General features: G+C 41.6%; 1 pseudogene; it reads left to right on the top strand.

Annotated features, from left to right (window-relative positions):
- Positions 1 to 7,439, top strand: LOC122422717 (annotated as a pseudogene).
- The last annotated feature ends 9,398 nt before the right edge of the window (positions 7,440 to 16,837 follow it).

A 16,837-nucleotide genomic window follows, 5' to 3' on the forward strand; every position in this document is an offset into this window, starting at 1 on the left:
ATGTCAATGTTTGCAGCAGAGAGTTTATTCATGAGGCAGCCAACTGAGGAGATAGGAGAGCAATCTCAGACCCACCTTCGTGAAGATGGGGGACTTGGGACATTGATGGGTGAGGAGTATAGGATGGTCAGAGGTGGAAAGGAAAGTGACTGCAGAGGGGAAAAGGTGACATAACCATTTTCCGGCACAGGCGCAACTGACCTACATGCCTCTTCCTGGGACACATGCAAATCCAGGGGAAGTTAGTGTAAAATGTGGAGAAATCTGGGGCTTTGACATCAAAAGGTCACCTACTGGAAAGCAAGTCTATACGGTGCAGATGCAGGTCAGCCCTGTTGGTTCTATTTAGTTTCAACCAGTTTTGTTGTGTTACAGGCAGAAGGTTTTTTAAAATAAACTGTTCCCTTATCTGCTGTTCTGTAAAGACAAACCATATGAGCCTTGTTTCTGTAGTGTAGTGGTTATCACGTTCGCCTCACATGCCAGAGGTCCCTGGTTCAAAACTGGGTGGAAACAGACTTTCAGAAACCTAAGGGTCTCTGTTAGTCACTAATTTCTATTAACACTATGGGGCACGGTTTCAGGTTTTTTTTTTTTAACTCTATGAAGCACTGTTTCATAAGATTTGTGAGCAAACACATTTTGCTGTTTTCAGCTACCCATGGTAGCCTCAGAAACTAATCCAGCACCCTTAAGCAAATTGGAGGTGAGGAATAACTTGGCTTCTTTGTCCCCAGCAAACCTCCTTCTCACTCTTGCTTACTTATTTGTTGATGGGTTTTTCATTCCAGTGCTCTAAATGGCACCTGGGAAAGCATGTTTCAGAGGATGAAAGACTCTGAGGTCCTGTCAGACGCTGCAGCACCTAGTCTGGGAAGGCTTTCAGGGCAAGTGGAAACTTCCCAGTAGTTTTGAAAGAACTAAGGCCACTTCTGTCCGGAGTAAAGGCTTTCAAACAAACAAGAGCTGCAGCTCCCCTCCTACCTCCAAACAAGTCCCTCAGCTCAAAGAGTCCCTGACACTGGGACACATTTGGACGTTTGCTCATTTGTCATGTTCCTTTGTCATCACTTCCTGCACCGCCCATGGGTCTCCTGAGTTTTTCTCCCAGGAAACTGGTCCTTCAAACTTGCAGGTTTGATTTTCAGTGCAGAGGACACACAACTAAAACTTGCCTCTAGAACTTTATTGAGAATCTTCTCAACAAACATCCAGGCTCCTAATCTGCCTGTGGAACTTGGTTGAAGCCATATTGCCTCCTCATCTTGCCTGGTAAAAATAAGAATAAATAAACTAAAATAAATAAATAAATAAATAAACTCATTTCACCAGCGTAGGGTACTAATATGGCTATCTTTTCCCTATTAATGGTTAAATTTTAGCAGACTGTAGCTCATACACCTTCTGAGGAGTATTTGGCTATACTTCCTTTTGCATTCTCCTCTCCCTGTGGATTGGTCTAGAAATGTGGGGTGATTCAATTCACGGCGGGTGAGTTCTGCCTTTGTAACAAGGAGACACTAGCAGTGTGGCCAGTGGGGGCTTGCAGCCACTGCTCCCTCATGCGCGCCCACCAGTGGCCGTCGTCCTGTACTGCAGGGAAAGCCCCCTTGGGGTCGGTGCTGTCCTTTCCCACCAGCCAACTTTGGTCTAAGCCACTCTGGTCCACCCTGCGACCTAGAAAATACCTGGGAATTTTAGGAAAGGGATTTGGAGTTGGGCTTTCCCTTCCAGAAGTATAAAAATTAAAATGACACTTCCCAGAGCTCTGAAAAGAGAGGAGACCTTTTCTGAGTCACATAAAGTAAAAGGCCCAGTTATACATGTTTCCTAGGGTAATGGGCGCTTAATCAATTTTCTGTAATAAAAAAGATAATTTAGTTTCTCCTCTTTTAGCCAAAAGGAAGCAAACAGTTTTTTAAAATTTCACCTCACTTCTTTTCCTAACACAGTGACCATACTAAGTCAAACATCCTCAACAAATCATTTATTTTATTTAAAAATACTTTAAAATAAATGAAAATAGTACATACTTATTGCAGAATAGTTGAAAAAGATCAGGTATTTCAAAGTGAAAAAAGCCAAGTGACACTTGTCAGTCTGACATCCTAACTACTACCAGGACAGCATCCCTCACTTTTCTGTTTGAGCTCAGCCCAAGTAGGGTGAGCATCCAACATCTTAAAATGCCCAAACTTGGAAAGAAACCCTGCTCTTGTCTGCGAGAAGGAAATCAAGCTGCCTGTGTCTGTGAGTGCTCCCCTGGTGGCAAGAGAGAGACCAGAGAAGCAGAAACTAAGGAAGCACATGGTTAATGAAATCATCAACCTAACAGAAAACTCATGACTCTTGTATATAATAATAATTGTAAAACTCCAGGTGGTAGAAATCTTTGATTACAGTAGGCATTCTCGTGAATTGCAACCTCCACGTGATTCTCTCTGATAAGGATTCAGTGAACTTGCAGAATTCTGGTCCCCTTACCCTATCGATTTCTTCCTTCTGAGGAAAAAGGACTTGGTGATAAGAGATTAGCTAAATCTGCTTTAGGATTGTTGCTGATGATGTTCATGGAAACATGTGATTTTCTCCAAGTTTTTAATTTTTCTTTAATCCAATTGAGGGACCAGTCCATCATCTGTGACTTTTCATCACACTGCTGCTGGTCACCAGTTAATCTGTTCTAATTACACTAAGCTGATAGCTGGAATGTGGATGATTCATAATTGAGTCTCAAATGCCTGCATGACTGAGAGTCCAGCTAATAGAAATGTATAGGCCTCAAATACCACCGGTGTAAACATATGTGCAACCTCCCTCCCTTGGATTCACACAACAGGCCACAATTAAATTGATAATTAATCTAAGCTAATATCAATTTACAATTAAAAGAATAGCATTGCAAACAGCAAGCAGCTGAAGAAAACATTGATATATGATTTTTTAAAAAGTGTGTTTAAGTGTAGAAATTCCAACTATGTGTGTATCTTGTTCTGTTTACAACATTTTGCTTATTAAATATGAGTTTCAGGAAAGCAGGGACTTTCCAGTTGTTTGTTTTGTTCAGATGTACTCCCAGGGCCTAGACCAACGCCTGGCAACAGTAGATGTTGAGTGAATGAATACACTTCACATGATTACAATCACCCTGCATGACAACCAAATCTCCCAGTAGGAACCTCCACCAATAAGCAGCGTTTATTAGAATATGAAAATTCAAGTCTATGGAATTATACTTTATTTGCCCCATAGAGTTATTCCTCAGCCCACTGTGGCCCTCCCTACTCATGTCTGACTGTGAGCCCTACTTTGAAAATCACAAATCTAGACTCTGTAAGCCCTGCTACAGTTGTTTCCCAGCATCCATAGGATTGATTCCAAGACCTCTGCAGATACCAAAATCCTTGGATGCTCAAGTCCCTTATATAAAAGTGTGCTGTATACAGTTGGCCTCTAATGAGTGAGTTCTGCATCCTCATGATTGGTAGAATCCGAAGATGCTGAACCCAGGGACATGAAGGACAAACTGTCCTCCCCAGGTGATGCATATGTGTGTTTAAGTTTGAGAAGCACTGCTTTAAGGACTGCAGTATAGGGTGGTGACTCCAGTCAACAACATTGTATTGTATCCTTGAAAGTTGCTAGGAGAGTAGATCTTAAGTGTTTTTACCACACACACACATACACATGCACACACACATATACAATCCATGTGACATGATGGATGTGGTAAATAACTTTATTGAGGTAATCATTTTGCAAGTTATATGCACATTAACTTGTCACTTACATCTTCAGTTGAATTTAGTCAGTCAGTCATGTCTGACTCTTTGTGACCCCATGGACTGCAGCACACCAGGTCTCCCTGTCCTTCACCATCTCCCGGAGCTTGCTCAAACTTATGTCCATTGAGTCGGTGATGCCATCCAACCGTCTCATCCTCTGTTGTCCCCTTCTCCTCCTGCCTGCAATCTTTCTCAGCATCAGCGTCTTTTCCAATGAGTCAGTTCTTCGCAACAGGTGGCCAAAGTATTGGAGTTTCAGCTTCAGCATCAGTCTTTCCAATGAATATTCAGGACTGATTTCCTTTAGGATTGACTGGTTGGATCTCCTTGAAGTCCAAAGGACTCTCAAGAGTCTTCTCCAACACCTCAGTTAAAAGCATCAATACATCTTGAACCTTAAGGACTTCCCTGTAGCTGAAATGGTCAAGAATCTGCCTGAGATGCAGGAGACAAGGGTTTGATACCTGGGTTGGGAAGTCCCTCTAGAGAAGAGAATGGCAATCCACTCCAGTATTCTTGCCTGGAGAATTCCATGGACTGAAAAGCCTGGTGGGCTACAGTTCATGGGGTCGCAAAGAGTCAGACACTACTGATAGACGAACACACCCAATTGTCTGTCAATTATATCTCGATATAACCAAGGGGAAACTACTGCAATCACTGGCGTTACAACAGTCAGCTCTGATCCCTTGGCCCTGCACCAGCCAACTCCAAACAGAGGCAATAGAGACACGTAAGTGACTGGAGTGGGTCTCGAGTTAGTCCATCAATCAACAAGTGCTTATCACTCTAGGCGCCATGCCTTTAGTTCCCTGTGTTTCTCCCCCAACTACTACACAAAAGTCTCACTGTTTGTCACATGGAGTGTGAAACTGTGAGTCACCTCAGTAAAGACATCATTCAACCCCTTTATTTTGCCTGTGAGGAACAAAATTGTGAATGGCCTCAGGTCTATAGAACAGACTAAAATCCAGGTTTTTGTTTACATAACATTTTATCCTTCCTCTGTGTAAAACTCAAGAGAGATATGGTTAGATCTGACCCCTACACATATGACCAGACACCTGAAGTAGGGAAAGCTTGTCTCCAGAAGACTTGAGGGAAGTAACATGTGTTACTTGGGATGTAACACTTGGACTCCTTACATTCACCTCCTATCATGGATGAGAGAGCATTTAAAGAGAAGGTTGAGAATGGATATATGTATATGTATGGCTGAGTCATTTGCTGTCCACCTGAAACTCACAACATTGTTAATAAGCTATACTCCCATATGAAATAAAAAGTTTAAAAAATAAAAATAAAGAAAGGATTAAAGGGCAGGTCAGATTTTTGACAGGAAGAAATGGGTAGAAGGGAGAGTAGCTCAGGTCTCAAGGTCTTCCCAGAGATGAGGCCACAGAGGTTGTGTGTGGAGACAGTGAGTGCGTCACTTAGCAGGGGTTGAGGAGACTAGACTGTAGAGTTCAGGTCACGTTGTGGAGAATGTCAACTCTAAGCTTGGAACAGGAAGGCACTGACTTTGGAAATAATCTTTAAAGCCCTCCCAGATTGTTTTTCCCAAAGCCAAACTCTGTCTCTCATCTTTGGCTCAGAGCTTGTCAAGGAAAGTCACTTTTTGCTTCTTAAGTGTTGTTGGTTTCTTCCTTCCAATTGCTCTTCCGCACGTTTACTAGCTGTTTTTAAACTCCACTTGGCTGTGTTGCCTACTGCTCAAAATATTTTGAGAACTTAAAATAGAGGACAAAGGTAAGGCTGCTAAGCCTGCCATTTGGTGCCCCCTGCAACCTGACCCCCACTTTCCTCTCTGATTTGATTCCCCGTGACCTGCTCTAGAGCTCCCTGCCCTCACCAAGCTGGAGAATCCACTGCTTTACAGTAAATTAAACACGTTTCCGCCTATGGTCACAGCCTCCGCTGAAACAGCATGTCTCTTCTAAGTCCATGAGTCTCATCTTCCTCTTGCATCTAGCTCCTCCAAGATTTCCTTGATTCACCCCACTATAACCATCAGCTACTGTCTCTTGTAAATCTATGGCTGATTCATATCAATGTATGACAAAACCCACTGAAATGTTGTGAAGTAATTAGCCTCCAACTAATAAAAAAATAAAAAAAAAAAAACCTTTGCAATTTTCCCTATTATTCAAATGGAAACTGATTTATTTTTTCATTAAGCTGAAATTTGTTGGATGCTTGCTGTGTGTCAGTTCCTAAGGAGATAAGTGCCGAATTCCAGCCCTGGAAGAGCTGACAATCTAGCCGGGGAAAGAGTCACTCTTATAAGAGTATGAGAGATGTAGTGATAGTGGTGAAATTGAGTAATGTGAAAGCAACCAAGATAAAGTAATGAGAGGGATGAAGAATGAAAGGAAAGGAGACAGGGGAGAAGGAAGGGAAAGCGAAGGGGAGAGGGGGGATGCGAAGGCTTTTTGGTAACTGATTTCCCAGTTTAGCTTTGAAGGATGAGTCATAGTCACAAAGGGGTGATGGGATGGGGAAGGATGAGTCCATGTGAAGTCTTGCAGGTGACACTGGCAAATTTGAAGAATCACTTAAGTTAACTTAGCAGGTACTTGTTGCTGATGATACTCGTGGAAATGTGTGATTTGCTCCATGCTTTTAGGAACAATTTTTCTTTAATCCAATTGAGGGGCAGGTGCATCATCTGTGAGTTTTTTGTCACATTGCTGCAGGTCCCCAGTTAATCAGCTCTACTTTGAGCTGATAGTTGGAAAACTGCTTCAAAAATCAGCCAATATTAAAATTCTTCCATGAAACAAATTGTTTTAAAACAGAGCCTGTGGGTGGACCTTGCGACTTTGGGGTTCGAGCTATCCAGTGACCACGTGGTGTTACGAGGTGGTCGTACACAAGTCTTAAGGCCACAATGTTGCAGACATAGTCCCCCAGGCTAAGCCCTCCAACCCCAGTAACCCCCAAGTCTTCTTCAACATGGACATCGGAGGGGAGCAAGTTGGTTGAATTGTCTTAGAATTGTTTGCAGATATTATACCAAAACTGCAGAAAATTTTCGTGCATTGTATACAGGAGAAAAAAACATTGGACCCACCACTGGGAAACCTCTCCGTTTCAAAGGATGTCCTTTACATCGAATTATTAAGAAATTGATGATTCAGGGTGGAGACTTCTCAAATCAGAATGGGACAGGTGGAGAAAGCATTTGTGGTGAAAAACTTGAAGGTGAAAATTTCCATTATAAGCATGACAAGGAGGGATTGCTGAGCATGGCCAACGCGGGCAGCAACATCAACGGCTCCCAGTCCTTCATCACCACGGTTCTGACTCCGCACTTGGATGGGAAGCACGTGGTATTTGGCCAAGGGATTAAAGGAATGGGTGTGGCAAAGATTCTGGAAAATGTGGAGGTGAAAGGTGAAAAACCTGCCAAATTGTGTGTTATTGCAGAATGCAGAGAACTGAAAGAAGGTGATGATTGGGAAATATTCCCAAGGGATGGATCTTGTGACAGTCACCCAGATTTCCCCGAGGACATGGATGTGGATTTAAAAGACATAGATAAAATTGTATTAATATCAGAAGACTTAAAAAACATTGGAAATACATTTTTCAAATCCCAGAACTGAAAGACGGCCATTAAAAAAATACAAAAAGTTTTAAGGTATGTGGAAGGCTCTAGGGCTGCCGCTGAGGATGCAAATGGAGCGAAGCTGCAGCCTGTCGCTTTGAGCTTACAAACTGGAGATGTCCGATTGGCAGGGTGCAGTCGATAGCTGTTTGGAGGCCCTTGAAATAGACCCATCAAATACCAAAGCACTGTACCGTAGAGCCCAATGATGGCAAGGATTAAAAGAATATGTTCAAGCATTGGCTGATTTTAAGAAAGCTCAGGAGATAGCACCAGAAGATAAAGCTATCCAGGCAGAATTGCTGCAAGTCAAGCAAAAGATACACAGAAAGATAAAGAGAAGGCAGCTTATGCAAAAATGTTTGCTTAATGAGGAATTCAGTTTTGCTTAAGTGTGCGTTGATTGCATATGCGAGGAAGACAGAACAAATGGTTTGTCTGTTCTGGGTGATCCCTCCTGTGCTACCTCTGATACTTTGGTTCCCCGTGTTTACCGGAATATGGATAGGGGCTTACTCTTAATACACCAGTGTTACAAACCTACAGTGGCGTCAATTCCCTTGTCAGTGGCTCTCTGCGTTATTCAAAGGATAATGGTGTCTCCAGCCTGTTTTTTAAACTCCTAAAGACACGCCATGTTTGAATAAACAGATAAAAGCTTGAAAAAAAAAAAACAAGCAGAACCTGTGTCTTTTTTTCATTAAACTATAGATGATTGTGATATCGAACTGCTGAGGACTTTTTACTCCTCTTCAATCTATGACTCTATTACTACTGTAATAAAATTCTATCCTTTTGGCAAGCATTTACTGAGTATGGTGTTGGACTCCTGTTCTTCTGCGTGAGCTCCTTCCAACTTCCTCTGGGTGCAACTAGCCGGGCACCACCTGCCCACAGCTTTTCTGCTGTCCATGAGGTGGGGCCTCTGGGATGTCTCATACATGCACAGCTCAGAAACATAAGAGAGACCAGTGGACGATGGGATCCAGAGATGAAGTCTTCTTTCTTCCTCTCTCAGAAGATTATTTTGAGATACAGTTTCTACACTTAGAGAAGGATGGTCTTCAACAATCAGGCCAACATTTGCCCTCTGAACCCCTTTCCCTCACTTTTGCGCTTCTGGGATTTCTTTCACCAGTAAAGTAGTTACATTTACAAGCCTTTGTCTCCAGAATTCCCTGGCAGTCCAGAGTGGTTAGGACTCTGAGCTTTCATTGCTGAGGGCACAGGTTTGATTCCTAGTTAGGGAACTAAGATTTCCACAAGCCATGTGGCCAAATAAAGAAACAATAATAGTTACTAGCAAACAAAAATCCCTTTATCTCAGTCTCTGCTTTCCTGGGACTCCAGGTTAGAGAAGCCTTTATTTACTATGTGCCAGGAACTATTCTAGACTCTTGAGCTGTAAGGAAGAGAGACTGAAGTTTAATCACGGAAAAGCTGTGTTTATTATCTTCATGAGGAATGTGAAACACAAATTGCATCATTTGTGTATATGCAGATATTTTATTTTAAAAATTTTTTCCCCAGTGGCCTCTGCTAAGGGAAGAATTGAAAAAAAAAAGGGGGGGTTATTAGAATAGAACACTAAAAAAGCTACATGATGTATGATTAGGGAGTATGGGCCTATGTAACTATGAAAGTGAAAGTTGCTCAATTGTGTCCAACTCTTTGCAACCCCATGGACTGTACAATCCATGGAATTCTCCAGGCCAGAATACTAGAGTGGGTAACCTTTCCCTTCTCCAGGGAATCTTACCAACCTACGAATTGAAACCAGGTCTCCTGCATCACAGGCAGATTCTTTACCAGCTGAGCCACAAGGGAAGCCCAATGTAACTATGTGACTATGGAGAAACAGAAAACAAAAAAGATATTGGCCTTGTAGAATAATCCAAGGTAACTGATTAGGTTAGAGCTGTGGATCTCAAAGTGTGGTCCTCAGACCACCAATATCAGCATCACCTAGGAACTGGCAGAGGATGAGATGGTTAGATGGCATTACTGACTCAACAGACATGAATTTGAGCAAACTCTGGGAGCTAGTGAAGGACAGGAGCCTGGCAGGCTGCAGTCCATGGGGTCACTAAGAGTTGGACACAACTTAGCAACTGAACAACAGGAACTTGTTAGTGATGCAAATTCTCAGGTACCACTCCAGACTTACTTAAGCAAAAGCTCTGGAGGATGGGGACCAGCAACAGGTGTTTTAACAAGCCCTCCAGGGAATTCTGATAGAGCTAAAGTTTGAAGTTTGGTAAATAATTATTTTCAAGGAAATTAATTTCTAATTTTCAAATTAAAATTAAAAAAAAAAAAAAGAATAATCCAAGGTAGTGCGACCATAAGTTTTTCCTAAATGTGTTTTATTTCTCACCTTTTATTTCAGTTGTAGATATTTCTTTTCTGCATTCCCACCCCCAATCTCAACTCCTTTCCCCTTAATAATCAATTATTTTTTTCCCTTCAGAATGCTTACGTTTAAACAGCTGGTATGTATTTCCATGAGGCTCTAACTTTCTTCACCGAGGAACGATCAGAATGTCTAATCATTAGGTTATATTTTAGGAAGACTGAGCACCCGTTCAAAGTTAAACCTCAAAACTGAATGTCTATTCTCACCTATTTTGAATGCTGAGTGGCTTAGATCACACAGTTCCCATATTAATGACATTATACATTTTCTTTCAAGCACAGTTGAAATTGATCATTAATGAAGAAACTGTTTTCATTTCTGAAGGCTCTGAAAATATGTCAAAGGAAAGATAGTTAACATTCATCTTATCAGTCATTTTAAAGTATCCCACAGTGAAGAGTATGTGCCATTATTTCTCCTATTCCTGAAGGATCTCCCGAGCTTGCATACCTCTGATCTCCTGAAAGTTTTAAAACACAGCATCCTAGCTCCCCTGCCCCTACTATCTCCACCTTGAAATTTCTCTCCTCGAACAAGAGCATTTTCTACATCCTCTTGGTGAATCTCTGCTTGAACACAGCTGGTCATGTGGGGCTCCATGCAATTTCATCCTCCTTGGGTCCATTTGTCACTATGAAAAAGAACACCACAGAAATGCCACTTAACTATGCTGTTCTTAGGGGAAGCATCCCCTGGTGACTATTCCAAATCATTGCCAATACCATCCAATCATGCAGAAAAGTCACAAATAGGAGATATTCGTGCAGCCAGGCTTCCTAAATTTGTTCTCAGGCAAACGTGGTATTGATGTACCAAAAATGTGACTGGCTCATCTTTGGATAAAATAACCAGTGTTACTCTCTTCTCCCTAGCCTCAAGTTGGCTGGGTTTTGATGCCAGTTTTAAATTCTGGCTCTTGTAAAAAAAAAAAAAAATCAATCATCTTGCAAACAGAAGTGCTTCCACTTCTCAGAAAGTAGCAGGAGGCTCTACTTATAAAGGGAAGGATTCAAAAAACTAAATTGTGGTTGCCACCTTAAAATAAGGGTTAGCATTTAATGCAATAAATTTTGGCAAGAGTTTGACTGGTTTCGTTCCTGCCCAGAGCTGTTGTTTGCTGTGCCTGCTTTATTCCTAGCCTCTTTTTCAAAGCAGAGCCCCCGCTGCTTTTTGTGTCCCTTGGAAGGCAGGGGTCCTATCCTTTCAGCTTCTTGAACTGAATTGAAACTTATGGTTTGGTACCAGAAAATGTATTTCCTGCCCCCCCCCCCCTTTTTTTACATTCTGGAATGTATAAAAATGAAAGTTAAAGTCTTAGTGACTATTTAATAACCACATGAACATTTCCTGCAGAAGGACTAGTGTTATAGGTGGTGGCGGCTTAGTTGCTAGGTTGTGCCCAACCCTTGTGACCTCATGGACTGTAGCCCATCTGGCTCCTCTGTCCATGGGACTCTCCAGGCAAGAATATTGGAGTTGGTTGCCATTTCCTTCCCCAGGGGATCTTCCTGATTTCAGGCAGCCTCCTGTATTGCATTGCAGGCAGATTCTTTACTGACTGAGCCACCAAGGAAGTAGAGAATTATCTAAAACTCATTGTTACATAAGTGGCTTATTTTTGCATAACTGCAACTTCAGGGCAGACTTGCCCAAAGGGCCACATTTCTAGGGGTTGTGTGACTAGGGAATAGCTGTCTAATTTTCAGCTAATAAAATTTGGAGACACTTTAGGAAATTTCTGCTTACAGACTGGAAATTGCTTTGAAATTACTTCTTTTGTCCTAAATACTGTAAGTTCTGACCTCATGCACACTTTGTATCACAAGTCAGGCTTTGGGTCCTTATTGTCACCTAGCTCCCGCCTGGGACAGGAGCTTTAGTGGGGCGCAGGTCACTTGTCAGGACCAGAGAACCCCTTTGCCACCCTTTGCTGCCTTTGTGCTCCTGATTCCTCTTTCCCCCCAGGTCAAGCACGTGAAGCCTGTCATTTCAGCGGATCCAAACCCTACGCTTTCATCCGGACTCATATTAGCAGTCTTGTTTCCTTGTAGGAAGGGGTCTGTACCCTTTTCTCACCTGGGTAAATGCTAGGATTGAATACATTGCCTCTCTCCATCTTCTTATCCTGCCCTTCCCCAAGAGAGAAGTAGGGGCAGTTTGGTTCAGACTTACATCTATGGAGTTTGAGCCAAGTCACATGGTGGAAAAGTAACTGGCCCCTGAAGCCAGGTTCAGGCTCCATCCATTCGTCTTTTTTCACTCCTCTGGTCAGATGCAGGGGGTTTCTCCTCTCTCTTTCTGGATCCAGGCAGAGGGCGTGCTCCTCTGCTTTCTGCCCTCAAACAGTAATCACTCCTGGATGGGGCCAAGGTTCATAGCAGATGGTCCTTCTCTTTACACTGGTTGAGATGACAGCATTCAAAATCTGCCCTTCCAATGTACTTGATTGCTGGAGAGAGCATAGCCATGGTTTCTATGATGAACAGCTGAGCTAAAGTCGTCATAAGAACAGCCTGACCTACAGAAATCTTTGGCATTGGTGACTGACTGTGGTGTCCTTAGAATGGAAGTAAATGGACATTCCACTAAAGTCTTACAAGTAGAAAATCCTGAGATCTGATAAACAGATGTCTGACTTGAATCACCATAATGGAGTCACATTCTTTCAACCAACTTTGATCCTTTTGACAAATACAGAGCCTCTTGGATGAAGGATCCCTTAAAAGAGGAATCCTTAAATGTTGAGTTACCTAAGGGAAAAACCCTGCTACATAGGCAAAGTTTCTGCAACAACACTCCTCTGCAACAACACTCCCCATTAGGGACCTGTGGCTCTTTCCCAGGGTAACTGTGCACCAGAGAAAGGAGATGGATCAGCTGTTGTGATTCTGGCTCTGAGCTGACACTGTTTCCTAGAGATAGAAAATGCTACTGTGGTCTACCAATCAGAATGTCAAGGCCCTCCCTTGACGTCATGTCAAGGGATCAAAGAACTTTTGACTCATGTCAATCTGTGTGTCTGGCGAGTCCTGAACCCACCTTCTGACTAATTCTCCAACTCTAGATTTGCTTTGCTATTCAGCCACTGGCAGAAGCCCCAGGTTGGTTCTGTGACCTGTGAAATGAGAACTGTTAATGGTAGGAGAGAGTGAATGGATGCCATTAAAACTTACCTAATTAGTGATCCAACAGTAATACTGCAATCTTACAGGTACTGTGGAGATTAGTGCCACCATCAAAGGCTTGGGAGGTTTGGGTGGTGATTTCTACCAAATCTGTATTTGCTATTTGGCTGATAATGGATCACAGAGAATGATGGTTGATTATTGTAAACTTATTCAGATGGTGACTCAAATCATAGTAGCTATTCTTGATATGGCATCACTGCTAGAGCAAACTAATGTATCCCCTGCTGGCTTGGCAAGCCCCTGATAAACAAGCGTTAGAGGTTGAGGTTTAAGGGTTTAGAATATTACATAAGCACTGAACCAGGAAGAAGTAGAAGATCTTAACAGAGCCATCACAAGCAAAGAAATCGAAACTGTAATCAGAAATCTTCCAGCAAACAAAAGCCCAGGACCTGATGGCTTCATAGCTGAATTCTACCAAAAATTTATAGAAGAGCTAACACCTATCTTACTCAAACTCTTCCAGAAAATTGCAGAAGAAGGTAAACTTCCAAACTCATTCTATGAAGCCACCATCACCCTAATTCCAAAACCAGACAAAGATGCCACAAAAAAAAAAGAAAACTACAGGTCAGTATCACTGATGAACATAGATGCAAAAATCCTTAACAAAATTCTAGCAAACAGAATCCAACAACATATTAAAAAAATCATACACCATGACCAAGTGGGCTTTATCCCAGGAATGCAAGGATTCTTTAATATCTGCAAATCAATCAATGTAATACACCACATTAACAAATTGAAAGATAAAAACCATATGATTATCTCAATAGATGCAGAGAAAGCCTTTGACAAAATTCAACACTCATTTATGATTAAAACTCTCCCAGAAAGCAGGAATAGAAGGAACATACCTCAACCATAAAAAAGCTATATATGACAAACCACAGCAAGCATACACCCTCAATGGGTCGAAAAATTGAAAGCATTTCCCCTGAAATCAGGAAACAAGACAAGGGTGCCCACTCTCACCACTACTATTCAACATAGTGTTGGAAATTTTGGCCACAGCAATCAGAGCAGAAAAAGAAGTAAAAGGAATCCAGATAGGAAAAGAAGAAGTGAAACTCTCACTGTTTGCAGATGACATGATCCTCTACATAGAAAACCCTGAAGACTCTACCAGAAAATTATTAGAGCTAATCAATGAATATAGTAAAGTTGCAGGATATAAAATTAACACACAGAAATCCTTTGCATTCCTATATACTAACAATGAAAAAACAGAAAGAGAAATTGAAATTAAGGAAACAATACCATTCACCATTGCAACAAAAAGAATAAAATACTTAGGAGTACATCTACCTAAAGAAACAAAAGACATATACATAGAAAACTATAAAACACTGATGAAAGAAATCAAAGAGGACACAAACAGATGGAGAAACATACCTTGTTCATGGATTGGAAGAATCAATATTGTCAAAATGGCTATTCTACCCAAAGCAATCTATAGATTCAATGCAATCCCTATCAAGCTACCAACGGTATTTTTCACAGAACTAGACCAAAGAATTTCACAATTTGTATGGAAATACAAAAAACCTCGAATAGCCAAAGTAATTTTGAGAAAGAAGAATGGAACTGGAGGAATCAACCTGCCTGACTTCAGACTCTACTACAAAGCCACAGTCATCAAGACAGTATGGTACTGGCACAAAGACAGAAATATAGATCAATGGAACAGAATAGAAAGCCCAGAGATAAATCCACGAACCTATGGACACCTTATCTTTGACAAAGGAGGCAAGGATATACAATGGAAATAAGACAACCTCTTTAACAAGTGGTGCTGGGAAAACTGGTCAACCACTTGTAAAAGAATGAAACTAGAACACTTTCTAACACCATACACAAAATAAACTCAAAATGGATTAAAGATCTAAATGTAAGACCAGAAACTATAAAACTCCTAGAGGAGAACATAGGCAAAAAACACTCTCTGACATAATCACAGCAGATCCTCTATGACCCACCTCCCAGAATATTGGAAATAAAAGCAAAACTAAACAAATGGGACCTAATGAAACTTAAAAGCTTTTTTGCACAACAAAGGAAATTATAAGTAAGGTGAAAAGACAGCCCTCAGATTGGGGGAAAATAATAGCAAATGAAGCAACAGACAAAGGATTAATCTCAAAAATATACAAGCAACTCCTGCAGCTCAATTCCAGAAAAATAAATGACCCAATCAAAAAATGGGCCAAAGAACTAAACAGACATTTCTCCAAAGAAGACATACAGATGGCTAACAAACACATGAAAAGATGCTCAACATCACTCATTATCAGAGAAATGCAAATCAAAACCACAATGAGGTACCATTACACGCCAGTCAGGATGGCTGCTATCCAAAAGTCTACAAGCAATAAATGCTGGAGAGGGTGTGGAGAAAAGGGAACCCTCTTACACTGTTGGTGGGAATGCAAACTAGTACAGCCACTATGGAGAACAGTGTGGAGATTTCTTAAAAAACTGGAAATAGAACTGCCATATGACCCAGCAATCCCACTTCTGGGCATACACACTGAGGAAACCAGATCTGAAAGAGACACGTGCACCCCAATGTTCATCGCAGCACTGTTTATAATAGCCAGGACATGGAAGCAACCTAGATGCCCATCAGCAGACGAATGGATAAGGAAGCTGTGGTACATATACACCATGGACTATTACTCAGCCGTTAAAAAGAATTCATTTGAATCAGTTCTAATGAGATGGATGAAACTGGAGCCCATTATACAGAGTGAAGTAAGCCAGAAAGATAAAGAACATTACAGCATACTAACACATATATATGGAATTTAGAAAGATGGTAACGATAACCCTATATGCAAAACAGAAAAAGAGACACAGAAATACAGAACAGACTTTTGAACTCTGTGGGAGAAGGTGAGGGTGGGATGTTTTGAAAGAACAGCATGTATATTATCTAGGGAAACAGATCACCAGCCCAGGTGGGATGCATGAGACAAGTGCTCGGGCCTGGTGCCCTGGGAAGACCCAGAGGAATCGGGTGGAGAGGGAGGTGGGAGGGGGGGATCGGGATGGGGAACACATGTAACTCCATGGCTGATTCATGTCAATGTATGAAAAAACCCACTGCAATGCTGTGAAGTAATTAGCCTCCAACTAATAAAAATAAATGAAAAAAAAAGAATATTACATAAGCTTAGTTGATAAAACAATGGCAGGTTTGAGAGGATTGACTCCAATTCTGAAAGTTCTACTGTGGGTGAAATGATATCAAACAACATCGCATGCTATAGAGAAATCATCTGTGAAAGGAAGTGTCAATCAGGGCAGCAAACTTTATTGTCTTATTTTAAGAAATTGCCAGAGCCACCTCAAACTTCATCAACCACCACCCTTATCAGTCAGCAGCCATCAACATCAAGGCCAAAATCTTTTACCAGCAAAAAGATTATGACTTGCTAAAGACTCCAATGGTGGTTAGGTTTTTTTTTGCTTTGTTTTGTTTTAAATTTATTTTTTTTAGTTGAAGGATGATTGCTTTACAGAATTTTGTGGTTTTCTATCATACATCAACAAGAATCAGCCATAGGTCCACCCATGCCCCCTCCCTCCCAAACCTCTCTCCTTTCTCCCTCCCCAGGTGGTTAGCTTTTGTAGCAATAAGTAAACCATTTTAAAGGGCTTCCCTGGTGGCTCAGCAATAAAGAATCTGCCTGCCAATGCAAGAGACGCAGGAGACACGGGTTTGATCCCTGGGTTGGGAAGATCCCCTGGAGTAGGATCCCCTTCAGTATTGTTGCCTGGAAAATTCCATGGACAGAGGAGCCTGGTGGGCTACAGTCCATGGGGTTGCAGAGTC

This window comes from Cervus canadensis, chromosome 20, assembly GCF_019320065.1.
Source record: "Cervus canadensis isolate Bull #8, Minnesota chromosome 20, ASM1932006v1, whole genome shotgun sequence".
NCBI lineage: Eukaryota > Metazoa > Chordata > Mammalia > Artiodactyla > Cervidae > Cervus > Cervus canadensis.